This window comes from Lynx rufus, unplaced genomic scaffold (assembly GCF_022079265.1).
Source record: "Lynx rufus isolate CCGP_SWC_20201006 ecotype Redwood Valley unplaced genomic scaffold, mLynRuf1.p SCAF_4, whole genome shotgun sequence".
NCBI lineage: Eukaryota > Metazoa > Chordata > Mammalia > Carnivora > Felidae > Lynx > Lynx rufus.
This window is the reverse complement of record NW_025814856.1, coordinates 46,710,163-46,737,735: the sequence shown is the minus strand read 5'-3', so window position 1 is coordinate 46,737,735 and position 27,573 is coordinate 46,710,163. Positions and strand designations below refer to the sequence as shown.

The 27,573-nt window shown below is 43.1% G+C and overlaps 1 pseudogene; it reads right to left on the bottom strand.

Annotated features, from left to right (window-relative positions):
* LOC124523360 (transient receptor potential cation channel subfamily V member 5-like) overlaps positions 1 to 25,781 on the bottom strand; it is a 35,634-nt pseudogene extending 9,853 nt beyond the window's left edge.
* Between the last annotated feature and the right edge of the window lie 1,792 nt (positions 25,782 to 27,573).

Sequence of the window (27,573 nt, the reverse complement as noted above, 5' to 3'; positions counted from 1 at the left end):
TTTGTTTATTTTTGAGATAGAGAGACAGAGTGTGAGTGGGGAGGGGCAGAGAGAGAGGGAGAAACAGAATTTGAAGCAGGATCCAAGCTGTCAGTACAGAGCCTGACATGGACCTAGGAGCCTAGGTGGCTCAGTTGGTTAAACATCCGACTTCGGCTCAGGTCACGATCTCATGGTTCGTGGGTTCGAGCCCTGTGTCGGGCTCTGTGCTGACAGCTCAGAGCCTGGAACCCGCTTCAGATTCTGTGTCTGCCCCTCTCCTGCTCGCACTCTGTCTCTTTCTCTCAAAATAAATAAAGCATTAAAAATTCTAAAAAAAATAATTGGCTGTAAAAAAGGGGATTGAAGGGAGAGCCAAGTTTGACACTTGAAGGTGATTCTCAGGAATGCTTGGTGCTGTCAGCTGTGATGGAGAATAAAGGACCAGGAGCAAGGCTCTGAGAGCTGGGGTTCTCTGTCAGTAACACAGGATGGCAGGGTAGGCTCTGTTGCAAGTAATGCCTTACCACCAATATCTACCAAAGTTGTAAATGGCATGTTTTAATATCTTTAAGCCAGTAATTATGACTTTTCTACCATGAGGGCATTAAAAAATTTTTTTTAATGTTCATTTATTTTTGGAGAGATAGAGAGACAGAGTATGAACAGGGGAGGGATAGAGAGAGTAGGAGACCCAGAATCCGAAGCAGGCTCCAGGCTCTGAGCTGTCAGCACAGAGCCCAAGGCAGGGCTTGAACCCACAAACCATGAGATCATGACCTGAACTGAAATCGGACACTTAACTGACTGAGCCACCCAGGTGCCCCTACTGTGAGGGCATTTTAAACACTTACATTCCAATGTATAATCTCTGATGGGGAATCAAGGGGTGAAGTTCAGACAGCAAAATAGGAATGTGAATCACCTATAGTTCATCTATGCCAGAATGACCTGTCAAGGAGATTAAAGTATTCACGTGCTTACAGGACACCTTTATGGTTACTATGCAATAAAATAAACCAAAATACAGAACAACAAATTAAGTGACAATAAGACATTCAAGCAAAATAAGAAAGAAATTCAGGAAGAAGCTAGGGTAAGATGAAAAGAAGCAGTGGTAGTTAAGTATGTCTCAGAAGAAGAGGAATCTAAAAAGTACTGAAGGGAGATAGCCCTGAGCACTGAGGCTCAAGACATCTCCTGCCAAGTGGCTGAAGGTTAAGGGCACAATATTACATTTTCTTCTCTATGGATCCAATCAGGCTAATTAGTTCTGTGGTAAATAGTGATTACTTATGGTAATATTATAATAGTTTTCTTCAGTTTACAATTTTAGGTGAGTACTAGGGGCCCTTGGGTGGCCCAGTCTATTAAGTGTCCAACTTCGGTTCAGGTCATGATCTCGCAGTTTGTGGGTTCAAGCCTGCATGGGTCTCTGTGCTGACAGCTCAGAGCCTGGAACCCGCTTTGGATTGTGTTTCCCTCTCTGTCTGACCCTCCCCTGCTCACGCACTCACTTTATCAAAAATAAATAAACATAAAAATATTTTTAATTTTAGGTAAATAATAAAAGAATTATAATCCTGCCAGTAAAAAAATAAAAATAATGAAAATTGGAAAAAAAAACAGTGGAGGTAAGAACCGGGCGAAAATGCTAATGTGCTAATTTCCACTTCTTTCCCTGGGGAGCATCGAGAGAAAACTGTCTAAATTCCAAAAATAAATCAAGATAGGATTACATTATTTTAGGTCATAAATATCACCACTGTAAGAATTAAGAATAATACTTAAGGGGGAAGGAAGAGTGTTAGATACACAGGTGATAGAGAAGCCCCACTGAGTTCTTTGTAACTCACAGTGTGAAGGCAACAGATTCCAACGACAGTTGATGAAACAGGATATAAATATACTATTTGAAAAAAATATTAACTACTTACAAGTGGTTAAAAATGGTCGTCTTTAGGAGTGAGTGATGGATTCAGGACGGGAACGTCAGTTGGAAATGTTAACTTTTTAGTCCCTTCTCGGCGGCTAAAATCAGGAACATCATGGGGCAGACATTTACCTTTATTTTTTGTTTGTTTAGAGTGGCTGATGGGAAAGGCAAAGCCTTCCTGCACCTGACCCCCCAGGCTTCCCCTGGGTGTCTTCCATGTCTGCCCTCTCCCTTTGCTTTAGCTTTCATGAGCCTTGTCAGGATTCAAAGCACCAAGTTTCTCATGTGACTGTCCTGAGATCACATATGAGAACTACCACTTGGAGGGCTTAAAAGGGGTTACAGTCAAATCCGAATGCTGGTTGACGGCCTACATTAATACTCCTGACATTTCTTGTCAGAGATGCCGGTTAGGGAGTAGAAGGAGGCCAGCTTACATCACTATTATTGTAAAAATTTACTTAAGGGGCTCCTGGGTGGCTCAGTTGGTTGAACGTCCGACTCTTGGTTTCCACTCTGGTCACGATCTCACAGTTCTTGAGTTTGAGCCCTGTGTCGGGCTCAGCACTGATGGCGCTGAGCCGGCTTGGGATCCTCTATCTCCTTCTCTCTCTGCCCACCCTTCCCTCACTGCTCTCTCTCTCTCAAAAATAAATAAATGTTTTTATTTTCACTTTTGTTAATGTTTATGTATTTTTGAGAGAGAGAGTGGGGGAAGGGCAGAAAGGGAGGGAGATAGAGGATCCCAGGCAGGCTTCGTGCTAACAGCAGAGAACCTGATGTGGGACTCGGACCTGCAAACCGTGACATCATGACCTGAACCGAAGTTGGACACTTAACGGACTGAACCACCTGTGTGCCCCTGAAATAAATAAACATTTTTAAAAAGAGAGAGAAAAAGTTATTTTAAAAATTTACAGCTAAGGTGGGGCACCTGGGTGGTTCAGTCCGTTAAGCGTCCAACTTCGGCTCAGGTCATGATCTCAAGGTTTATGAGTTGAAGCCCCATGTTAGGCTCTGTGTGGACAGCTCAGAGCCTACAGCCTGCTTCGGATTCTGAGTCTCCCTCTCTCTCTGCCCCCTCCTGCTCACACTCTGTCTCTGTCTCTCTCAAAAATAAGTAAACATTAAAAAAGATTTTTAAAAAATTTACAGCTAAGAGAAAGTTACTAGTAACAAAGGCATTCATGTTAGCAAGGAACTTCCACGTCTTCCCTCTCCCATTTGCTCCCTCTCCCCTCCCCAAACACACAGAGCCTTCCTCCTTCCATAAAGGAGCTTCCTCTCAAGCAAGGTTCTCAACCCTGAGGGGTAAAGACGTGCACTTGGACATACATGGGTATAATGTTGGTTATTAAATAACCTACAATTCAAGGATATTAAAGCTCTTACAATTTATAGGACAGTTCAACCAAGAACTGACCTGCCCAACATATCAGTGGAAACCATTAAGAAACACCTCACTAGGGTGACACCCCTGCCTCTGTCCCTCTCCTTCCCAGTCTCAGGGAAGGAGTGACTTCTTTAACTGATGGCTTTGGGAGGAGGACAGAGCAGGGTCGCTCAGGTCTGATGGGATCTAGTCTCCTGGGGATCTGCCAGCCTGAAGAGGGGCTGAATTGGAGCCTGCTTCTCACTGGGCAGTAGGCTGCCCAGGAGGCTCTGGTGGAGTGAGAAGCTCTGGAATCCGTTCATATCACTGTCTGGGTGGGAAAAGCTGCTAATTCCAGCAGAATGTTAGCAAGCCCTTCGGAACGCGGTTCTGAAGTCGTGGTCTGCAGTTACCTTTATCAGTAATAAAATTGACTTTTTAAATCTCCATTTATCCATCTCTTGTGTCTTATTTCCTAATAGTTTTGAGCTGGGAAGGGAATCAAGAAATGCTATTTATTGGCTTCAACATTAAAAAACAAAAGTTTGAGTGACGAGAAAATACGGAGGGATGTAAATGTCAATATTCTTTGGATTCTTCAGTTATTTTGAATTTAGAAATGTCTATCACTTGGCATGATTTCTGCTACTCAGGTGGATGTCAGGATGCTGAATTGTATTTTTATTTTTAAAATTACACCCAGCCTAACTCTAAAACAGACTTGAGGCTGCTTGTTAAAAAAATACACACAATTGCATAAGATTTGATTTCATGTTTATTTTTTTATTTTTTATTTTTTTGGTTTTTTTTGTTTTTTTGTTTTTTATTTTTTTAATGTTTCTTTATTTTTGAGAGAGAGAGAGAGAGAGAGTGAGTGAGCATGAGCAGGAGAGGGGCAGAGAGACAGGGAGACCCAGAATCGGAAGCAGGCACCAGGCTCCGAGCTGTCAGCACAGAGCCCGATGTGGGGCTCGAACCCACGAACTGTGAGATCATGACCTGAGCCGAAGTCGGTCGCTCAACCACCTGAGCCACCCAGGCGCCCCGATTTCATGTTTAAAAATATAAGAATGGGCATTAAGGAATCTACTCCTGAAACCATTGTTGCACTATATGCTGACTAACTTGGATGTAAATTAAAAAATAAACTAATTAAAAATAAATAAATAAATAAAAATATAAGAATACAGGGAAAAATCAGAGTCCAATAACAAGCTGAAGCTATGAAGCACATGCTCTCCAGTGTTGTGTGATTATTCAAGGTAGGCAGGAAATAAAGCACTAAACTTTCAGGTAGCCAGAACAAAAAGGAGTGTATGACTCTTTTCTTCTTTTTTTTTTTTTTTTAGTTTTTTAAGTTTATTTATTTATTTTTGAGAGAGACAGAGACAGGGAATTAGGGAAGGGCAGAGAGAGAGGAAGAGAGAGAATCCCAGCATGCTCCACACTGTCGGTGCAGAGCGAGATGCAGGGCTCAAACTCCCGAACTATGAGATCATGACCTGAACCAAAAGCAAGAGTCGGACACTCAACCGACTGAGCCACCCATGTGCATGGTATACAATTATTTTCAAGGCTGATTTTGCCCAGTGAATATAATATTAAATTTATTTTAGCTGACACACACATTATGTACATATAAACACACACACACACACACACACACACACATAGTGACTTTCAGAAAAGAGTCAGAATTACTGGCACTGACTGCAAGAACTTTCTTCAGAAGTCCTCATAAAAGGGGTACCGGCTGATGTAATGGAGATATCTCCAACAAGATCTCTGAAGAAAATATAACCGTAAATTGCTTTCAGCTTTTCTTATGGTTTCCTTCAATGCAAGGCATGAACATTATGCCAAACCATAATTTAATAAATGGGCTCTTTCAGGGACGAAAACAACTCAAGAAAACTGCTCTCTGATGGTCTGGCTTGATGCCCAAATTTACAAGAGATAGACTGTTTCATCATTTATAAATATTTTTGAATAGCAGCTATTATCTCCTGTATGTGATAAAAGTTCAAATTCTATACTACCAATACACCATCATCCTTGCAAGGACATAAATCATTCCAAATCTTGGACTTTGTTTTTTATTAAAAAGCACTTGAAAACCTAAATGTTTTTTGCTTAGGATTACACTGCTTGGATTTTTTTTTTTCAACACTAACAATGTACTCCCTCTGTTATCTTTTTCTTGGTTGTCTATACTCTCTGATCTTCAAAGTATAAATTCATCATACAACGTTTGGTATGGAAGAATGTTCACTGAGGTGAGATGACAAACCATTATAACTTCCTATTTATATGTAGGGAAAAAAAGAAAGGAAAGAAGGAGGAAAGGGAAGGAGGGAGGGAAAGAAGATAGGGAGGGAGAAAGGATCAATCAATCAAGCTTAACCTCACACAATATTCAAATGACTTTCTGGAAACATGGTATGAGAGGCACTCTTTGGGGTTCATCTGCTCTATTGGACACCTCCTATGTGCCACTTCAAAATCCCCTGGCCCCCCCAAGATGTAAGGGGTGAGTTCCATCGCTCTGTGGAACTAATATCATGGCTTGCCCTGTGGATCTCTTTCTTCTTGTTCTTTGGGAACCTCCTCTCCACAGTCCAGAAAAGTGTGGGTGTTTTTGGCCACAAAGCCACTCTTGACCAGGGCAGGACAAGAGCCAATGGCTAAGTGAGTCTCTTTTGTCCCACAGGCACACAGCTCTGAAATGAACTCCATAAGGCTTCCCACAAGGTCAAGGTGAGATGAAGTACCCACTTCCCTTAACCAGCACAGTGGGAGGGACAACTTGGTAAGAGATTCTTGTACTGGTTTTCCCTCCTTTTCACTTCCCAATATTGCCTCACTGTTCCCTGGGACCATATTCCCAAATGCACTAGCTGAAGCAAGACTTTGTACCAGGCTTTCCATCTGGGGGTAAACAGCAGGACATCTGCTTCTAGAGTATTTTACTGTGTTCTCATTTATATGGATTTATAGATTTTGTCCTTCAATCTTCCACATAATGAATAAATACCTTTAAAAGATTCCTGTGGCAAAGGTACTGACTGAAGACAAACCAAGAATGCAAACACAAGACAACAAGAAAATAGCAAAGCTGAGTCCTCCTTACTGTATGAATTGCCAATGAGACCCAGAGGAGAAAAAATCAATTTTAGCCTTAATAATAAATAAAAATAAATAATTTGAAATATGCTTATCTTTGTTTCATTATTTTAAAACTCCAGGGAACAGCATTGAAGTTTTTTTGCGACTTGAGTCCATGAAATACAGCCAGATCAACACTAAACCATCCTGCACACCTAGAAAACTAATTTGAGGATTAACACAACAATCTGCACAACCTGAACCACAGAACTCAGCAGGCATGTGGCAGAGAGGTGAACTGGGGGAGAAGCTGCAGAGGGCAGGGAGCTGTTTTTGCTTGTGGAGAGAGGACGGAGATGGGGGGGGAGAGTATAAGGAAAGCACCCCCCAAAAGCAGCTGGAGAGAAAACGGAAAAGTGGAAACAGCCACAGGGACTGAACTAAAAAGGGAGAAAGTAGAAAGGAGAGGGTTTAAATTCCATGAAGACTGTAAACAGGGGGAGCACAGAGTCTGAAACTCTGCAGCTTGATACCTGGTGGTGCTCTGGTGGGAAGGGTGAATCTCCAGGAGCAGACTGAAGTCTGGGGGACTCTTTGGGCCACAAAGGGAGAGGAGGTTCCCCTGCTGGGGGGACTCCCCCACAGGCAAAGGTGGCAGCAGACCCTGAAGAACAACCACATTTGCTGGTGCTGGAACAAGGTTGTTAAGGGTGAAGCCTGGTGCCAGATGTGTGTTGTGATTTGACATAGTCCCTGAAAAGCTGCTGCTACACTATCTTAGGAATTTTCTGGGGCAGCTGGCACCGAGCCGTAATCTCTGGGCAATGGCAGCAGCACGGTCCCACAAATGTTCCTGGGTGCGGCCGGCAGCTGGCCATTGCTTGGTGAGACCCTCCCGCAGAGAGGCAGAACAGGTCAAAGCCGAGGTACCTCAGAAATAAGGCGTTGGGAAACACAGCCGCATCTGAGATAAAACTCAGGAGGGAGGTGCTGCCTGGCAATCTGACGGCTTGGTCATGGACAGTGTAAAATTGGGAAGTGGACAGAAGCTGAAGACAAAGGACGGGTGCACAACTGCTGATCAGGGAAAACAGACTTAGGATACTAAAGAATGGGTAGCTGAGTGACGTCATTTTCACAGCTCCCACGCATGCCCATACACTCCTACAAGCGCCACAACAATCCACCCCAGTAAGCTAAGCAGCGCCATCTAGTGGAGAATGGAACTGTTACACTAAGCCCTGCCCAACTGGGCCGACCTCGCTCTTCAGGATCACAAGTCTCTCTGCCTGCTTAATTTACGGACTATGAAGTGCTTCATAGGTTGACTTCCAGGGGAAAACAATGTAATTTCAATCATATTTCAGTCTGTTCTCTGGTCCATCTATTCAATTTTCTTTTTTTTTTTTCTTTTTCATTTCTTTTATTTTTCTTGAACACAGAAAGAGAAAAAAATAATTTTTATTTTCAATTTTTACTAAAAATATTTTTAATTTTTTTCTACTATATTTTTTACTTTTTTGTAAATTTTTCAAATTCTATTTTAATTTCATCATTTCATTTTATTCTATTTCATTATATTCATTTTTTCAAATTTTCAAACGTTTTCCTTTTTTTCCCTTTCTTTTCCCCTTTGTTCTCTAATCTCTTAAGTCCCTTTCAACCCCCAGACCAAAACACACCTAGGATCTAGCATCATTTATTTGATTTGTGTGTGTGTGTGTGTGTGTGTGTGTGTGTGTGTTGTTTTTAATTTTTTAATTTTAATTTTTTTTAATTTAATTTCTTTTTACCTCATCAATTCCTTTTCTTCCTTCAAAATGAGGAAACAAAGGAATTCACCCAGAAAGAAAGAACAGGAAGAAATCTTTGGTGCTAGAATGTTCTAAATATCTTGATTTGAGTCATTATACATACTTCCTATTTGTGGTAGCAAGGTTATACCTCAATGAAAAGTTTTACAAGATAAATTAGATATGCTTCCGCCCTCAAGAATATTATACTCTAGCTGGAAAAGTAAGACATGTGAAAACGAACCAAAATAGAAGGCAAGATATCTTAAAAGTGGTGGATCTAGGGAACATTATGGCTAAGAGTTAGGGGTGTAGGACTCCACATCAGCAGGTCTTGGATTTGAAACTAGCTCCTCATTTGCCAATTTTGTGAGCTTGGGTCTGTCACTTCATTTCTGTGAGTTCATTTGTGTGAACTCATTAGAGTTTCCTTCTCTATGAAGTGTGAGTCATGGTACCCGCCTGCCAGGTTCACAGTGATGTTGTGACAAGATCCCTTACACAAAACACTTAGCACAGGGCCTGGTACACAGAAAGTTCAGCAAGTTTCAGCTCACATTGTAATTATTTTTAAAAATTATCACAATATGCTGAGTATAAATTCTCATAGCCACATTAGCCCACAAGCCACATGTGAACCTTTCTTTATTTGTCCACACTTCCACTTAGCCTCCACCCAGCCCTTGTTCTGCTGCCTGGCCAAAACCCCCAAATCTCAGTTCTAGGTTTTCTCAGTGATTTCCGCTATAAGCCTAGTCACTTCATCTTTTCTATTTCCCAGATGGGGAGGGGCTTTAGGGTGTGTCACTGCACCAGGGACATGGCTGGTCCATGCTGACATCCAATGTGATCTCACTTATTCCATCAGAATCCTGTCCTCAAGGGCCTGGCAATGGCACCCCTCCACACTGTCCCTGACCCCCCAGCCCTTAGACTTCAGCCATCTTTCTACTGGGTGCGTTATCACCACAGTGGAAGATGTGGCCACCGTTTAGCTTGGCAGGAGCTAAATGCTCTCATCACTTAATGCAGACAATAGATGTGGTGAACATATTGTAATGCATATAATTATTGCACCATTATGTTGTACCCCTGAAACTAATGCAATATTATATGTAACTCTATTTCAATTGAAAAATAAAATAAACAATAGACATTTTAAATAATGGAAAATGCTAGGTCCCACAAAGCTAACCAAACTCTCACCACCATGGGACACTTCTAAATTGCTGTTCTATGACTTTTTTTTTTTTTTTTGCCACTAATCTCTCTCTGGTTACCCAGTGTTCCCATCCTCCAAAACCAGCTATCAAGAGACTTACGAATCTAGGGGAAAAAAAATCACAAACTGGATTAGCACATCACTAAAGTACTTCATTTTTCATATAAACAGAATCAAAAGAATGAGAGGGCAAGGCAGACATGGGGAGGTAAGGAGAGAGGAGGATGATGATAATAGTGATAAAAGATGTATTTGTTATATGCTAGCTACTGTGCTAAGAACTTTCTTTTTTTAAAAAAAAAATGGGATTTTTTTTTTTTTACTTTTGGTATTGCCTCATATAATTTCTATATTTTTTTCCTTTAATGGGAAATCACAGCAGATTACAGGAGAAAATATTCTAGTTCTAGTTCTCCTAGCACAATCAGCCGTGGTGCTATTCAGTCCAAAGCAGGATTTCCCCCTTGCTCAGGAAGTTCTCATACGTTAATTAGCTCATTGAATCTTCCTAATACCAAATGAGTAAGTACTATAATCATCTCCATTTTAAAGATGAGAGCAGAGAAGATTTTACATGAGAAAGAAATGCACTGCTCCTGGTTAAGCCTCCATTCTTTTGGGTATCTCACATCCAAACCTAATACTGAGACAGTCATTAGCTGTCTTGTTTTTACTACCTAGGCCTGTGTCCTTCTTTATCTCTGTTGTTCTCATGATGCCATTATCATGATGTTCTCATGATACTCACTGTATACCCAACAGGTATTCAGCAGTCACGGAAAGAGCACGCTCAACTGGAATTTTTTTTTTAATTAATAGATTTTACTTTTTGAAGCAGTTTTAGGCTCACAGAAAAATGGAGTGGAAAGTAGAGGGAGTTCCCTTATATCCCCTGCCCTCGCAGACCCACAGCCTCTCCCATTATCATTATCCTAACACCAGAGTGGTGCCTTAGTTACAATTGATGAACCTGCATTGACACACCATTATCACCCAAAGTCCATAGTTCACATCAGGGCCCACTCTTAGTATTGTACATTCTATGGGTTTGGACAAATGTATGATGGCATTCCTATTAATTAAAAAGAAGCCTCCATTTTCTATGGAAAAACCATAAAGCCAGACATCGGAGTTACTAATTTTAATAGCCACTTATCGTTTTTATAGGGTGCTCAATAACAGAATTTTCTACTCCATATTCCAGAGAAGCCTGTTTCAGGTGATATTAATAGGTGCCTGCAATAAAAGGGGATTTTTTAAAGCTTTTATATTTATATTTATATTACTTGTAAAAAAATTCTCTATCTATCTATCTATCAAGTTTGGGAAACAATTCATATGCTCTCCTCACAGATGTTCTACTCACCTGCCTACCACAGTCTCGGTAGAATATTAAAGATAATAAGAAATCATGCAAGAGAGTAATGGGCCTAACTGGGCTTAGCAACTCTTTTGGAGACACCCCTGTTGAACACATCTCTCTCTGTACAGACCTAGTCGATTGAATCCTGCCCGATACCAGGTTTGCTTGGTCCTTCTCAGTGAGTGTAGCGCCCTTACTTTACAGACGAGGATGGTGGCTGCTTAAATTGCCCAGCTGGCTGGCAGCCCCTGTTAGGATCCTAAGTCAGGCCTCCTGATAACTTTTACAGAAATCCTTGTGATAAAACTGGCTGAGTTTTCAGTCAGTTCAGGTCACAAGGTAACTTTGTGGATTGGGGTGAAGCATTCAGTCTCCAGTGAGAACCAGTAGCAAACACAGCTTTTTATAAGGAGAATAGTTATCGTCAGAGGATGATACAGCTTATTGTCTGGATCCTAAGATTCTCTGCTGTGAATTACCTATGGCGGCCTGTGAACAGTTCCAAATATCTCTCTGCAGTAGACATTTCAAGCACCTTCCCATCAGCTGTCTCATCATGTTATATGGTCTTCTTATGTTCTAGGCCCTGCATAAGACTGACAGATTTTGGGATTACACAGCAGTGAGTGGGTTAGGCATAAGGGTCTGGAGCCTGGCAATAGGCCACAACCAACATGCTTGCTAAAGGCAAAGGAAATATGGAATGGGTAGAAGAAAGCAGTTATAAATATCACCTATGACCATGTGATCAGTTGCAAAAACCAGGGGTGTGATAGTTATGAGCCTTCTACCTTATTTCGACATGAATACAGTTGTTAATATACCAACCAATTTTCCCTTCTTCCATTGCTCTATCATCTAACATAAGATGTATTAATAGTCGTAAACCTTATATTTCAGTATATAAGACAGACACTTGGCATGACACTTGGGCAGGCACTTGGCATGTTTTTGGGTAAGAGAGACAAATTGTACTGTTTCCAGCATTTCCCATTGGTTAGGTTTTCACTATCAAAGAAGTACTGAATGTGAAATGGGAACAAAATTCAAAGGAGTCTAATTCAGCTAGTACTCATATAACTTAGAAATAATATTGCCAAAAAAAAAAAAAAAAGAATATTGCCTTGGGGTGCCTGGGTGGCTCAGTCAGTTGAGCATCTTGATTTCATCTCAGGTCATGATCTCAAGGTTCATTAGATTCAGCTCCACACCAGGCTCTGTGTTGACAGCACTGTCTCCTTGGATTTCTCTCACTCCCTCTCTCTCTGCCCCTCCCCTGCTCACTCACAGGAGCGTATGCCCCTTCTCGCTCTCTCAAAATAAGTAAATAAATTTTTAAAAAAGAAATAATACTGTCTTTGTCCATGTGACATAATTCTGCATCCTTTGAAAACCAAGTGTACAACAAGGTTCAAGGAAATCGGTGTTTTGCATTGGAGAATAAATAATGAAATGCCACTTGGGGGAACTCGTGCTCTCAGCCTTCTTAGAACTTACAAGCAGAAGAGACTTTTCGTTGATACCAAGAGATGGGTTGTGGTGGGGGGACGTTCTATGCAGAAATGGTTTTCAGTGCCAGGTGACTCATTTTTAAACAACTTCTACATTTGGCAGATGGTGATAATGCCAGCACTTAACGACAGAACTGAGTAAATCAGGACGGCATGTTTCCACACTTCTCAGATGCTTATTTCTAAACATTATGTAAAAACCATGTCTTTGAGTACCTCTCTCCAGTGAGTCACAGAGCCCAAGCAAGGCTGCTGCTTCTGGAGTCCATGTTGCCCTCCTGTTGAAATGCTGTAATGGACCACACTGACTGGAACAGGGGGAAAGGTCCAGATGCTTGCTGCAGATGCTGAAAACATCAGGCCATGGAGTATATTTACCACAAAGATTTTCTGTCTTGATCATTTCTCACACGAATACTGTCATATTAACAAGACCTTCATCACATTTTCAGGTATTACAGACAAATTAAATTATAAATCCATAGAACCTATGGGATAGGAGTCATTGAGGCTGGGACAGAAGGTAACTAACTTTTTACCAAACATTTTATGCTCCCTCTTCCATGGGGCAGAGTTGATGCTAAGAAATGGCTTAGCATCCCAGGGAGGCATTGCATTTCCCACACCCTTTCATTTGTGAAAGGCCATGTGCCTAGTATTGGCCAATAGAATGTGAGCAAAAAGTGATGTGTGTCACTTCTGGGCAAGGTAGGTAAGAAGAGGGTGTGCCATTTCTTCTCTTTCCCCTCCCTTCTGGAGGCAGAGGCCTCCATGTCTCTAAGAAGTGACAGAGCCATGAGATGAGATAAGCCTGGGTCCCTGAATCACCTCATGGAGGGAAGCCAGGAACGCTTTTTATCAGATTGCTATATGAGCAACAAAGACATTTTTACTGTATTAAACCACTGAAATTGGGGGGGGGGGGGTTGGTCATTCTAGTAGCTAAGCTAACACAGAGGCCAACTTCCATCTCTGTGTTTAATTCTCTTTATAACTCATAGGAAGATGAGTGGGAATACCCAGAAGGAACGTGTATAACGTCAAGATGATGGACATTGGTGTCAGGTAGACTAGGTCCTGAATTCCATTTTTAAGGCTAAACTATGTGCTCTTGGAAAGCTCAATGAACTTTTCAGGGCCTTGGTTTCCTAATCTGTAAAATAGGCATAGTAATAGTACTTATGTCATAATGTTGCTGAAAGAAATAAAGTTGTTCATTCTTGTAAGACACTAAGCATTCAAAAAATGAAGGCTTTTGCTCTTATTGGCATCATCCTGTGAGTGATCATCCTACTTATGATGGTGGTAATTTTAAAGAGATCAATTTGCAAGTTTTTGTTGTAATCAGTCACTTTCTAGAGGGCCAGAGGAGCTTAGGGACACAAGTGGCTTCCCTAACTAGATACCAGAACCTTAGAAAACTGGTTGGGGTAGTAGAATTGGAACATAAGGTCCTAGCAGATTCAGGCACCAGGAACCCAGAGAATAAACATCAAATTTCTTAACAATGCCCATGGTCCTTTAGTGCAGAGGAGATGGGAGCCGCTGTTTCCAAGATGTACAGGTGAGGTTGTCTGGGGTGTGAGGCCATGCGTTGAGGGGCTCTCAGCACAGGGCTGTTCTCTGGCTGGGCCTCAAGAAATGGGATCCTCTACTGAGGCCTCTCAGGAAACCCCAAAGATGTTCTCGGTGACACTGAAAAGAGGAAGCACCAATACTGGGAGAAAGCTTGTGAGGAAAGCAGCAAAGGACAGGGCTAGTCAGAAGTCCACATTCTCTGAAACAATCAATAGTTTCCTGCCTTCAGTTCCTTTATCTGCTCCTTCAGCTCTGCTTTGATCCCTGGGGCCCTCTCTCTTTGTCCTTTTAGCACAAGTCTAGAGCACAGACTCTCTGCTGACCCCCCTGTCACCCATGGCCTCAGGGCACTCCTCGTTTGGCATCAAGAGTCTGAAGGAAAACTTCCCTTCCCTTGCTTTGCCTAGATGCCAGGGTTGGAAGAGCAAAAGCAGATGTTTGACCCAAAACTGCTACAAAGATGAGAATAGCCTGGTTCCTGTCTTCCCTGTGAGTGATAATGGGAAGAGTGATAATTCAGATCCTGTCTCTGTCTGATTCCAAGATCCCTTGAGCCAAGCTGGCCTTCATGAACCTGGAACCACCCACTGCTTCAGACCCACTTCCTGAAAACAAAGGAGGGAAGAAAAGAAAAAAAGAGAAACATAAGCTCCTGTTCAGCACCTTAGGCAAGTGACACTGCTGGCCCAGGCTAACTTCTCTATCTGGTTTTCTTTTTCTCCTGTTTTTGTATAGCTGTTGTAATTTACAAGTTCGTATTTGAATTTGAACAGATTAACCCTGGTGGGGCTGGGAGACAGTGGGGGAAGGGTCTCCAGAATGTGAGGGACAACCAAAAAAATTTCAAAACAATGTATTTTCCAGATTCCTGTCTTTATACCAAAATGAATAATTGACCCTGAAAAGAAGGCAGGCAAGAAGGAAGGAAGGAAGGAAGGAAAGAAGGAAGGAAAAGAGAAGGAGCTCTTCAGAGTAAATAGTAATTTATCTTGTGCTTACCTTGCATTCTGGTTTTCAGCACCTGCAAGACTAATAACCTTGAAGAAAATGAAGCTATGAAATTAGCAGGTAAGTGACTCTTCCCCGCCAAAACACACACCTGAGGCAGCCCATTCCAGCTCTGGACCATTCTATTAAAAATTTTCCTTTACACTGAGACAAAATCTATGTGCTGGTATTTTCCACCCCTGGTCTTCTCCCCTGTCTTGGATCCACACAGAACAAGTCTAAACTTGCCTTCACATGTGAAAGTCCAGAGTGAAGGCCTGTCCATGCAATGATAGAGGGAAAGAGTGGCCTTTGTGGAGGGTTAGTTCTCCGGGGACAGTTGTCTCCTTTGGAGCAGTAACAGGCAACTTTATCCACGTCTTTATTTGAGAAATACTAAAGGACCCTCAACCCCAAGTCTTCCTTCCAAACTCCAGTATTGGCCTCTTTTATCATTACCTTATTCTTCCTCAGTGTCCCCTTATGTGGATCATAAGCTAGAGGGAACTGGACTCAAGATAGTTAGGTTTGGAGGTGAAGGCATGAGAGGTGACTCAGTTTGTGTCGGAATGCAGCTAGAGAGCCCCCCAAATACCAGAGATGCTTATATCCAATCAACACAAAGCACAGCTTCTCCGTCATCACAAGGGCACTCAGCTAGGACAGGAACAGGAAGCCAGGAACACCTCCTACTACTCATCATGTTCTGACATTTATTTCTCAGCCCAGCTTTCCCTGTCCCACTCACCTCTGTCTACTGTCTTCTTTTCTAGAATGCACCTTCCAAAAACTGCTGCAGATGCTAAGGGAGATAAGAGATTTGAGACAAAAGAGAGGATATTTATTTATTCAGGACCTAAATGCCTTAAAGTCTACTCATTGTTAATCCTTCTTAGTAGAACTTATTCTCTGATTTCCTCATTGTTTTACTCATATCTTCCCCAAATGACAAATATTGTTTACTGATTTGTCACCGCCCATCCTTTCCTTTCTCAGGGTAAAAGCTTTCTGAGTTTCCTCTGATGGGCCACCCTTCTCAGTCCACATGGTTCTTTGAAGACTGACCACACACAACTTATCATCCCAGGGGTGAACTGAAGACGATGGCCTGACCAACCAGAGTCATGGTGATTGGCTTCGGGGTGGAAACATGGTGGGAGTCAGCCCAAGGAGAGTGTGCACTGGGGCTTTTGCTGGAACTAGTAGCAAAAACGTGCTGAATTTGCTAAGTTAATTGAACGTAAACCTGGAGCAGCTGGTGGTCATTCTGGGGAAAGATGAGCATGAAGAAAACACTGAGGGGAGAAGGAACAAGAAATGAAGAAATACAGGTATTGGCTTGTGGCTGCTTGAGTTGCATATCTCTCTGGCATCCAAAAGAATTCTGAGGAATACTTGACCCCAGCAAGTCTCAAATTTTTGGGTCTCAAGACCCCTTTGCACTTCTGAAATTTATTAATGACCCCAAAGAGCTTATACTTATGTGAATTGTCTGTATTGATATTTATCAGCCTGGGAATGAAAATTGGAAAATTTTAAAAATTGCTACTTCATAAAACTAATAACAAACCCATGACATGTTAATAGAAATAATGTTTTATGAAAAATAACTATGTTTTTCAAAACAATATCTTTAGTGAGGAGTATGGCTCCGTTTTACATTTTTTTCGATTCCCTTACCATGTCTGGCTTATTAGGATATACCTGAATTCTCATACATGCTTCTACATTAATGTATTGCCATATGTTGTTTTGGTTAAATTGCTTAAAGAAGACCCAGCTCACAGAGATATGTATCATTGGAAAAGAGATGGATATTTTAATAAACTTTTCAGGGAGTTGTGAATACTCTTTTTTGATATCACTCCAAAACTTGACAAGGGGTACTTTCTTAAAGATTAGTTAACAATGTGGAATCTGAAACTACAAAATGAACTTTTCTTATTTTTTTTTTTAAGTAGGCTCTATGTCCAGCATGGAACCCAACGTGGGGCTTGAGCTCACAACCCTGAGACCAAGACCTGAGCTGAGATCAAGGTTCTGACACTTAACCAACTGAGCCACCCAAGTGGCCTGGACTTCTCATATTCTGTACACTCATGAGAGAATGGGAGTGACAGAAGGAAAAATAATATCTTAGAATAAGAGGAAAATAGTTTTCATTTTGTGGCCCTTCTGAAGGAGTTTCAGGGACCTCCAGGGGTCCCTGGACCATACTTTGAGAACTGCTGCTCCAGCCTAATCCTTACCAACTCTGACTCTGTATGCATTTTTCTAACATAAACTTCTAAAGAAACAGGACTGATTTGGCTCATTCAGCCACCATTCAGTAAGATCCCTGGTAGTTACTCAACAAATACTACTGGGCTCCAAGCATCATGCTAAGAACTGAGAATACAGAGGTGAGCAAAACAGAACCGGAGCCTACTCGCACGTTGCTGACAGCCTGGTGTGGCACGCAGACATTAATCAAACAATAGAGGTTTACTATAACCATATTGTAAAGTTGGTTACCACAATGTAACCATATTGCTAGGTGACAATACTGGCATCAGTGTCATGAAGGAAGCTACAAAGAGCATCAAGTCAGAGAGTTGAAAGGGATTGGTTCCTTAGTGAAGTGACTTTCAGGAGAGAAAAGGACAAGTAGTCACTTGCTGACAGGGGTTGGGGGTGATGGTGTAGGAATGTGGCTTGCTTCAGAGAAGAAATAGTATGTGAAGTGTCTTAGGGAAGGAGAAGCTTCAGGAAGCCAGCCTGACTGGAAAGGGAAGGTGGAGAAGAGCACATTGCGAGAAGAGTCTGGAGAGGTAGACAGACGCCATCTGTGAGAGCACTTGCAAAACACCATCTTCTCGGACTACTGGCCGACCTATAAAGGACTGCCTTTCAGTCAGGTGCTTGTCACTGGTCCAGTCACCAGGAACTACAGATGCAGGGTGGTAGCCCATGCCTAAGGGACCACTCAAAGAGGACTGTCCAAGTGGGGTCACGGTCTCCTCCAAAAACGGATTCCATGTCTCATTGCTTCACGGTTGCCTGATGCACACCCTTCCTCCAATTTGGAAGCCTTGAAGATCTTCTATATTTGCTGGTTCATCCATGTTTGATGTTCAGTAGGGACACTATCATAGGTGGGGCTGTCAATGGGGTAGATTCTGAGACAGATTAGCAGCAAGATGTTAATCAGGTAGTGCTCTTGGAAAGGAAACCACAGAAGTAGGAGTGGACAGAGGGAGAACTGACAGGCAAGGCAGACTCAACAAAGGTCTCAGCCAATCTCATGGGCTCTGAAGTCCTTCTGAATTGTCTCAAGTTACAGCAACTCCCGAGGGAGGCATGACCTAGGAAGTAAGCATGACAAGGCAAGGCTGTTTTCCTTAGTTAATGCGATCCCCAGTGTGGGCTGACGACAGAAGGCTGTCTTTGAGCATCATTGCCAGCTCCTGAGGGAGTAATCCTTCTTCCCTGAAGGAAGATCGGTGCATCAGAGCCTGCCACAATCATGAATCCACTCAACAAGAATCATGATGGTGTTTATAAGGACAGTGGTGGCCAAGAGGTCAGAGGGACTGAGTTCTAGGGCTAGCTTTCCATAAATCAATCTCACATAAAAACTTGTAGCTGATGGACTGGATCCACTCTGTTTTGTATCCCCACTTTATCTCACGTCTTTTCTCTCTCACCAACCCGCTCCATCCATACAGGCCTTCATTCTAGTCTCTCAATGCTCCAAGCTCAGGGCTACTTTGGGGCTTTTGCACTGTTGATAGGAATTATCTTATTTGCACATTACACTAGAATACATGCCCCAGGAGTGTAGGGACGTTGTTCTTTGTGACCTCAGAGCCTGGAACACAGTAGGCATCAAAGTATTTGCTGAGAAGACCAACAAGGGGCACAAAGCAAAGTGGGCGTATTGGGCTGCTAGAGTTGCCATAACCAAGTATCACAGAGCAGTGGCTTCAACAACAGATGTGTATCCTCTCACAGTTCTGCAGGCTAGAAGTCTGAAGCCAGTGTCAGGAGGGTGAGTTTCTTCTGAGGACTGTTTCCTTGGTTTGCAAATGGCTGTCTTCTTCCTCTGCCTTCACATGGTTCTCTGTACAGATGCGTGTCCAAATTTCCTCATCTTAGAAGGACACCAGTTATGCTAGATAAGGGTCCACTCAATTGATCTCATTTTACCTTAATTACCTCCTTAAAGACCCCATTTCCAAACACAGTCACATGCTGAGGTGCTGGGGGATTAGGATTTCAATATACAAATTTGGGAGGAGGGGAGTATGTCACAGTGCAGTCCATAACAGTGGGGGACACAAAAAGGCTATGTTATGGATTTTCTCTCTTAGAAGCATAGCTATATTCCAAACAAGAGGTGACAAAACACTAGCCAGCATTTTTTGAGTCCTTACGACATACCAGGTACTATACAGGTACTTTACAGGCATTCTCTTCCCCTCACAAACACCTGTTGAAGTGGGTAATATTACATCCAGTTTACTGACAAGAAGACAGGGGCTCAGAGATCTTAAGTACTTGCTCAAGGTCACAGAGTGGGCCAGGGGAGAAGCTGAAACTTGAATGTAGATTTCCTGACCCTAAGCCTACACAATTTACCATTTCTAGAGAATACCTGTTTATCCTCACAGCCTCCTAACCGCAAGATTTAAATTGCTAACATCCTGCATCAACAGAGCTATAATCAGCTTAATTACATGGTATTTTGTGATGTTCTCTCTAAGTCACCTGTAGCCCTCTCCAAGGAGAAGGGAATCGTCCGGGAAAAAAAACAGAAGCCCAGATGTTGCCCACAGTCAGGGTAGAGGAGCATCAACAAACATCTTCTTTGCTCCCAGCATTGTCAAGGCTAATGCTTTGGTTCTCTCCCTGAAACTTAAACCAAAATCAGAACTTACTTCATTCTCTGTTTCATTAGCTTGGTATAGGCCCAAGATAAGGTTAAAAATCAAAGAGTCTGAGAAAACTGCAACCAATTACCCTGAAAAATATGCTAAGCCTGAACAGATTTATTCAACGTTGCTTAGTGGGTGGCTTCACAGCACGGAGGCCAAGATTTATCATCTGCTTGGCTTTGCCTTTGATTATTCATTGACTGGGATGGCTTTCTTACCATAAGCTGATATAGTCTCCCGTCTCAGAAAAAGGGGGGGAAATACATAACACCACACTGGCTGATTCATTTCAAACAGAATGTTTTTTAAGAGAGACAGACCTGTGGTACTAATGAATATTCCCTGTTTTTCCTTTTGAATTCACAGCAGGAGATAAATGAAAATTTTAGCAATGGGTGGAGGGGTGCTGGTAGAATGTTCTACTGATTCCATTGGGTGTATATCCAAACAAACATTATAACTGCATGTCATAAGCCACGCACTGTGCTAGATACTGTCCCAAATGATCTCCTTTTGCTTTTGCATAAAACCTCACAGGTAGCTGTTGTCATCCTTATTGTATAGATGAGAAAACTGAGTCTTTAGAACTGCATTGTCCAGGTGTGCCTCGGTGGCTCAGTAGGTTAAGCGTCCAACTTCGGCTCAGGTCATGATCTCACAGTTCACAGGTTTGAGCCCCCCGTCCGGTTCAGTGCTGATAGCTCAGAGCCTGGATCCGGCTTTGGATTCTGTGTGTGTGTGTCTCTCTCTCTCTGCCCTTCCCCTGCTTGTGCTCTGTCTCTCTCTCTCTCTCTCTCTCAAAAATAAATAAATATTAAAAAAAAAAAAAAGAACTTCATTGTCCAATATGGTAGTCACTAGCCACGGATGGCTATTGAAGTTTTTAAAAGTCAGTTCTTTATTTACAACAGCCACATTTTAAGTGCTCAACAGCCATATGTGGCTAGTGGCTACCACATGGCATGGCACAGATATAGAACATTTTCATCATCACAGAAAGTTTTACTGGACACACTCCTCTAGGATCTACAGGCAAAGAGACTTGATATTTGCTTAAGCAAAGACAAGATTCCAATTTAGTCCTCTCTGCTCCAAGTCCAGGTTCTTCCCACTATTGCAACACACCCATGCCATCTGTGATCTTCCTTTGCAGTAGGGGAACGATCAGCGACCCAGGGGCAGCAACACTGACCCCGATTTCTTTGGTAATCCCATGAACTAAAAACTTTTTTCTGCCCTAAAGGGTGTGTTGGGAAATGCTAAGAAATGGCCAGCAGGTGGTGTGTGTGTCCCATGTCTCATAACGTGCACCATCTCAAGGCCCTGCTAAAAAAGGTGTTTGCAAAAGCCAAAAACTTGTTTGTTTGGATAAAGGACTTGAATAGATATTTCACCAAAGGCAGATATATAAATTGCCAATAAGCTTATGAAAAAATATTCAATGTCATTAATCTTTGGGGAAATGCAAATCAAAACCACAATGAGATACCACTTCATAGTCATTAGAATGGCTATAGAAAAAAGGAAGATGGAAGGGAGGAGAGGAGAGGAGAGGAGAGGAGAGGAGAGGAGAGGAGAGGAGGAGAGGGGAGGGGAGGGAAGGGGGGAGGAGAGGAAAGGAAAGGAAAGGAGGAAGGAAAAAAGAAAAAGAGAAAGGAAGGGAAGGAAATACTTCTGCTTGTTAGCAGAAAGTAACAAGTGTTGGTGAGGAAGTGAAGAAATTGGAATCCTTGCACATTGTTCAAGGAAATGTAAAATAACACAGCCGCTGTGGAAAACAGTGTGGCAGTTCCTCAAGAAATTAAACAGGAATTGCCATAAGATACAGCAATCCCAGGTGTAGGATGTACCCAAAGGAATTGAAAGCAGGGAGTTGGAGAGCTAACTGCACACCAATGTCCATAGCCATATTACTCACAATAGCCAAAAGGTGGAAACAACCCAAATGTCAATCGATGGATGAACAGATAAACAAAATGTGATACATCCATACAGTGAAATATTTTTTGGCCTTTAAAAGGGATCGAAGCCTGATACATGCTATATGTGGATAAATCTTGAAAACATGCTAAGTGAAATAAACCCGGAAAAATAGGATTAATATTACATGACTGGACTTACAGGAGGTACCCAGAGCAGTCAAATTCATAGACAGAAAACAGAATGTCAGTTATCAGGTACTATAGGGAAAGGATAAAGAAGAGTTAATGTTTAATGGGTACAACAGTTTCAATTTGGGAAGATGAAAAAGTCTTGTAGACGAATAGTAGTGTTGGTTATGCAACCGTGTGAATGGACTTAATGCCACTGAGTTGTATACCTAGAAATGGTTAAAATAGTAAATTTTATGTTATGTGTATCTTCCACAATACAATTTTGTAAAAATTACAACAAGTTGGGGGTGCCTGGGTGGCTGTCAGACAAGTGGCCGACTTCAGCTCAGTTACGGTCTCACAGTTCGTGGTTTCGAGCCCCACGTCGGGCTCGGTGCTGACAGCTGAGAGCCTGGAGCCTGCTATGGATTCTGCGTCTCCTTCTCTCTCTAACCCTCCCCCTCTCACGCTCTCTGTCCATCTCTGAAAAATAAACATTTAAAAAATAATTATAAAAAATAAAACAAGGATAGGGTACCTGCGTGGCTCAGTTAGTTAAGTGTCTGACTCTTGGTTTTAGCTCAGGTCATGATCTCACGGGTTCCTGAGATGTGGTCTCCATCCTCTCAGCGGGAAGCCTGCTTGGGATTCTCTCTCTGCCCCTCCCCACTCTCTCAAAATAGGTAAATAAACTTAAAAAAATAATAAAATAAATAATAAATAGGATAAATAAGTAGTAAATAGGATAAAAATCTTCCTTTTTGCAGTTTTCTAGTTGGGGTTTGGTTGCTAGGTAGGGAGAATCCTACACGGTACAGAAAAAAAGGGAAGGGCCACAACCTCAGTGCCATGCCTGGCTCTTCCCACGCTACGCACAAAGAAAGATGATCCAGACATTAGTCTAGCATCCTTACATCATGTCTTTGATGGCCAAGTGCAACTTCACTTGCAAAGATACCTTCTTTTCCCAAGATGTGGGCCTTCCAGGAGCTCAGAAAATATGTGGGACAACAGATGTCCATTGCCCATCTCCAGAAATGCTGCTGTGAAGTGAGGCATGGCCTTTAAGAATTATTCTGTCTACCCCCTCCCATGATTAATAGGCATGAGAGTTAACTGCTCCCCACTCAGGCCTACCTGTTTGTGATATTTTCCTCTCCATTCCCTTCGCCAAGATCCAGTCCAAAATTCATGTGTTCCAGGGTGTTGCCACAAAGCTGGTGATGCAGCTCCTGGGAGGTGTAGTGTAGGACATGGAGGGAATGGGTGGCCAGAGAGGTTCCACCTAGGGTCCCACTTTCTATCACAAAAAACAGAGGGCTGTCTCTCAGAAAGTTGCTCTTGTCCATCATCCTTGTCTGAGTTCTTGAAAGTTTCCACATAGCAAAGCACCTGCAAAGGATTTTGATCATGGTGGTTCTAGACTTGTAGGAACCAGTGGTTCCCCAGCTCATATCTGTCTCCACAGATCCCAGAGCAAGGCCACAGGAAGTGGGGGAGCTTACTTTCCAGAATCACCATGGTGGCCAGACCTGAGCCCTCCAAAGCTTGTCCCGCTCATGGGCCACCTGTCAGTGTGTGTCATCCTTCATGGTGATGAACAGGTGGAGCATAAGCAGTGTGGCGATGATGGCAAAGGCAAAGTAGTCCATGCCAAACACAAAGGGCAAGCTCACTTCATAGTTGGAAGGCCCATCAATGATGGTGAGGAAAAGTTGAAAAGTGCTGAAGAGTGCCATGGGATAGTTGTGGAATTGCCCCCAGACTTGTTAGGTCCTCTGTCTGGAAAATGACATAGAATGCGGAGGCAAATCCTGGAAAAAACTAAGCCATCAGCTGACAGAAAGGCATTAGGTCTTCAAAAATCATCAGCCAGGGGCACCTGGCTGGCTCAGTCTGTAAAGCATGTGACTCTTGGTCTCCAGGTTATGAGTTTGACCCCCACACTGAGTTAGAGATTACTTAAAAAAAAAAAATAAAGGGGTGCCTGAGTGGCTCAGTCAGTTGAGTATCCAACTCTTGATTTCGACTCAGGTCATGATCTCACAGTTGGTGGGATTTGAGCCCCCTGTTGGGCTCTGCACTGAAAGCGCAGAGCCTGCTTGGGATTCTCTCTCTGTCTCTCTCTACCCCTCCCCTGTGCACTCTCTCTCTTTCTCTCTAGAAATAAGTAAATGAACATTTAAAAAAAGAAAAATGATATGCTTGAGAAGAAGGTTTGAGTCACTTCCGTTGTTTTTAATTAAATTAAGTAAGTAAGTAAGTAAATAAATAAATAAATAAAATGAGTGCCTAGGTGGCTCAGTCAGTTAAGCATCCAACTTTGGCTCTGATCATGGTCTCACAGTTCATGAGTTCGAGCCCTGTTTCAGGCTTTCTGCTGTCAGCATGGAGCCTGCTTCAGATCCTCTGTCCCCTTCTTTCTCTGCACCTACCCCACTCATGCTCTCTCTCTCTCTGTCTGTCAAAAATAAACGAACATTAAAAAAAATAAAAACAAAAACAAAAATCATCTTCTGGATCATAATATTGAAAGCACAGAGGATTCCAGATGGAATGTTCAAGTGAAGTATGTAACACCACACAAGCCCAGCATCAGGGTGACAGACATGGGTGCTGCCACCTCCCCATCCATGTGGGACAGCCGCATCCCCATGTTCACTGGTACTATGTAGGCATCAGTGATGATAAGGACATGGAATGGCCCCCAGAGGACAGTCTGTCTAAAATAGCAATAGGCACCAACCCTGAAGACACTCAGGGTCTCTGGGAGCAGGTTGATGACAACCTTGGTATTGGTCACCAACTCCCCCATGAGCCAGATTTTGTCCTGGTGAGTCACATAGGCCTCCTAGAGTGGTCTCTGTTGGAAAATGGTGTTATCTCAGGAATCTGTGCAGTTGCCAATTCAGAACTTGAGGGGGCAGTAGACATAGCAGATCATATAGAGCAGGTACAAAGCACCCAGAACATGAAACAACCACTGACCATATTTCTTCCACTTGAAGCTCGCTAGTTGCTTCACTGGGGTCCGTTCTAGGATCTGGTGAGTCACCTTCTTCTTGGGGGAGACCATGAGCTCTAGAAAGGATGTGTCCTCTCCCCAGGAGTTGGTTTCTGTGAGATCGTAGAGAGTGGAGGTCAGTGGCTCATATGTCCACTGGATACGCTTCTACTTCTACATCAGGTGCTAGAACATCACAAAGTGGCCCTCCACTCTTGCTGGCTTGAAGGGGGTGAGACCCCCGTGAGTGGGCATGAGGTCCAAGGACTACAGGAGGTCCCAGCTCCCATCATAGGACAGGAGCAGGTTATATATCTGACAGGCAAAGATTTTGTTGGGCTGGAGGATGAGAATGTGCAAGATGATGTTTCCCAGGGAGTCCTGGGCCTGGATGCTGGCTCCGGGCTCGATGAGCAACCTCACAAAAGACAGAGGATGCTCCCCAAAGTAGATGAGGTTTGCAGGAGCCCTGGTGGAAAGCTGTGCCTGTAGCTCTTACAGAGATGCCAGTCCCATGGGCAGGCAAGGCTCACACCAAGTTCATGTTCTGGTTCACGATGGTTATGTGCAGAGCAGTCCAACCTACAGATGGCTCACACATGGGGAGCTCTGTGACCGTCTCCGGGCAGTCTCTGCCAGCACCATGGCATTGTCGCAGAGGGCTGCTATAGGCAGCACCATCTCCCCCAGGCCTCCTCTTCATCCAAAGTCACAGGTTCATTCCAGTGAAAGTTTCTTTGGGAAACACAGGTGATTTTCCTTGGCTGCCTGAAGCAGTGGAGACTCTTGAGCCCTCTTTTGTTGCAGCATACAGGCTTTGTCCAGATGCTGATCCCAGCCCTGCTCCCTGACCAGCCAGGAGGTCAGAAGTCTGGGGTTGGATCCAGAACTGCCTTCTGCCTTTGGCAGAAGGGGCCCCCATGTCTTCTCCTTTCAGGCACTGGCAGGTTACAGAAGTTCGGTACAAGTAACGGGTCTAGGACTCAGCAGCAGCTGAGAAGGAGGCAGGGCCTGGGGTTGGGACTGAGCGTGAGTATATCTTCCACGTGACTTGTGTATGCAGCTTGTAGTTTGTGGCCGTGGGGTGTGTGTGTGTGTTTGTGTGTGTGTACGTGTATGTGTGTGACCAAACACTTGTTCTGTTGCAAAACATAGCCAAGAGATACCATTGGCATTGTGCACTCTTTATCTTTCTCTCTCTCCCCTCCCTGCTCTCTTTATGTTCTTCTTATCACTCAGAAACTGCAGTAAAGATGTTTACAAACTGGAAAATACAGCCAGCCACCTTCCAATGTCAGTTCCCTTGGCTTTAAATATATCCGTTTGTGGACAGACCCATCCCTGAAACTGTATTTATCTGTCTGCTTGATATCACACTTGAACACCAAAGAGGCATTTCAAAATGAATGTGACCAAAACAGGATTCTCACTTCCCTGACCCCTCTGCCTCCCAAACATGTTCTTTGCCCATCTTCCCTATTTCTATAAATAACACCATCATTCACATAGTTATTGAGGCCCAAACCCTAGGCGTTGGTCCTTTAGTGATCCCTTTCTCTCTCTCTCTCTCTCTCTCTCTCTCTCTCTCTCTCCCTCTTTCACACACACACACACACACACACACGCGCGCGCGCATGAGCACATGCACACCACATCACTCCATCTGCAAAGCCTAGTGGTTCCACTTCAGAAAGGAACCTCAAACCTACTTACTTCTCCCCATTTCCACAGCACCTCCCTCATCTAAGCTGTCATCTTCTTTGGCCTGGGTAGCTGCAATGGCTTTTAAGTGGTCTCTGTGCTTTGACCTTTGTCCTTCTCTAAAACCAAATCAGAACAAGTCACTCTGTTTAGAATAAAACCGACTCCTACAGTTCTTGTAGGCCTACAAGACCCTACAAGGTCTGGCCCCTGCTTGCTTGTACGATCTCGCCTCCTAGGACTCTCCTGGTTGGTCACTAATCTGTTGTTCCTCATGTGGCTCCTCAAGTACCCTAAGCCCATTCCTACCTCAGGACCTTTGCATGATCTCTGGTCTTGATTCAGGGGTCCTCACCATAGAGAGACCTTCCCTGATGACTCTATCTAAAGTGGCCTTCTTGTTCCAGTCTTTAAACCATCACACTATTTCTATCCTCCAGAACATACACCCCAGGGGTGCCTGGGTGGCTCAGTCAGTTGGGTGTCCAACTCTTGATCTTGGCTCAGGTCTTGATATCAGGGTTGTGATTTCAAGCCCTGCAGTGGATGTGAAGCTTACTTAAGAGAAGAAGAAGAAGAAGAAGAAGAAGAAGAAGAAGAAGAAGATCATGCACCCCAATTTTAAATGATATAGATGCTGTTTCCTTACTTGTTCCTTGGCTTGGTGTTGGTGTCCCACACTAGACTCTAAGCTCTTCTTCCCCACTGGAATTTAAACTCAAATCAAACCAACTCCAAAGTTCCAGTACATTTCAAAAGAGAAGGAAAAATGCATCCATAAGAGCTCATCTATATGAAAGCATATTATTTTCCTTTAAAATTGCCCTCATGTCTTCCTATCTTCAAAACCCCTTTGGCACTCTTGCTCTGGATTTTTTTTCAGAGCCAAGCTACTCAAACACTTGATCACAACATGGTTCTAAATGGGCTGTGATACAGTTCGTGGGTTTGAGCCCCACATCGGGCTCCACCCTGGCAGCCTGCTTGGGATTCTCTCTCTCTGTCTCTCTCTC